This window comes from Nicotiana attenuata, unplaced genomic scaffold, assembly GCF_001879085.1.
Source record: "Nicotiana attenuata strain UT unplaced genomic scaffold, NIATTr2, whole genome shotgun sequence".
In the NCBI taxonomy this organism is placed as follows: domain Eukaryota; kingdom Viridiplantae; phylum Streptophyta; class Magnoliopsida; order Solanales; family Solanaceae; genus Nicotiana; species Nicotiana attenuata.
Window position 1 is genome coordinate 38,759 of NW_017673342.1, and position 1,669 is coordinate 40,427.

A 1,669-nucleotide genomic window follows, 5' to 3' on the forward strand; every position below is an offset into this window, starting at 1 on the left:
CTACTGTGTGTTATTCGAAACTGCTATTCGTTTGGTTAATTGCTTTAGTTAGATTATTTCTTGATAATTTAGGTAGTAAAATAAGTACATCTTTATTGATCGCAACAGTAAACCAATTAACATTTGAAGGAATTCAGATGAAAGATTGAATAAGCAGTTTTGAGCGATGAATTCAGAAATGAAAATATTTACCAAGAAATAAGGATATCAAAAAAGAAAAATAATCATTGGAAAATAGTTGCATTTCTAAACTTAAAGAGAAAATAGCATATGATATGTTTATCTTACACTTGTTGACACATTTATTTCTCGATAATGAAAAGAGTACATTTTGACTACCTCGTATAATTTTAGCATCTTCATTTATCATTTAAAAATTACAAAATTTAAAATCAATTCATTTTGATCCTCAAGTAAAGGTGTAGCATTTAATTTTATAGTACCTTTTTTTAAAAATCTTTATAGCCTTCTAGTTCCAACTAAATCATCATTTTTCTATATTAATTCTACTGGAAAAAAAAGTATAAAATATGGGAAATAAAAAGAAGTGCAATAGCCATACCCATAAAAAGGGGAGCTAGACCTCTAGGTGTGACATTGAAAGACCCTAAGTGGACAAATGAGCATTGTTCAGTTGGTAAAAATACCTTCACCCACAATCGTTAGGTCCTGAATTCGAGTCCTGGTTCGAGTCACGCAAGAAGAAAAGTATGAAACACTATAGATCTGGATTTTTTTTTAAAAAAATGGACCCTAAGTGGGGTCCCCCTGATGAGGAAGTGGCAGCTTCAAAAAGCTGCAGTGAACAAGTGGCATGTAAAATGAGGTGGACCCTACTCTTTCGGCAAACTAATAAACATGTATAAGTGATAAAGCTATGAAGTACAATAGCTTGAAAGCAAGTAAACAGTGAAATTTCATAAAAACCCTTTTAAGCTAACAGGTGAAGCATACATGTTAACACCAAACTGTCAATATCTGTTACGTCAACCCAGATGAACAGATAAGTCGTTGTAGTATAGTGGTGAGTATTCCCGCCTGTCACGCGGGTGACCCGGGTTCGATCCCCGGCAACGGCGTTTACTATTTTGTTGATTTTGAACGGGTTTGAGAGTCGCTGGATTGTTGTACCACATATAATGTTTAAAATAAAATTGACATGAATTTTCTTGGGCTGAGACGGTTGAACTTGTGATCTGTTGCGAAAGTAACTAGCCTTTATGGCTACAAAGGAGTGGGCTGGGCTTGCCTCTTTTTGCAGTTCTAAATATTTATGAAAACTTTATCTCCTATACCAAAGGTATATACCTTATTTATTATAAATTAAAATTATTTTAAAATATTATTTTCTATAGCTACCTTTTATATTTTATAGCAAAATAGGTATTTATGATATATACTACCATCGAGGCGTGAAATACGCTATTTATGTTTTTTCTCTCTTTTTCTTTCAATTAACACACGATTCTCTCTCAGAATTTTTCTTCTTTCTCTCTCTCTTCTCTTCGAGCAAAATACGTGCTTCTAATCGTGAATTCTCTGGTCGTATGCTCTAGGATTACTGCAATTGAAAATACTTCTAAATTGTTGGAGAAAGAGGAGAAAGACGGACATTTTCTTCAAAATCGGATTCCTCCATAGTAAGGAGGGGCTTGCCGCTATGAGGATA

General features: G+C 33.6%; 1 non-coding gene across 1 annotated transcript; it reads left to right on the top strand.

Annotated features, from left to right (window-relative positions):
- Positions 1–1,007: 1,007 nt before the first annotated feature.
- On the top strand, positions 1,008–1,079 carry TRNAD-GUC. The gene has a single exon. It is a non-coding gene; the product is annotated as a tRNA-Asp (tRNA).
- Positions 1,080–1,669: the final 590 nt, after the last annotated feature.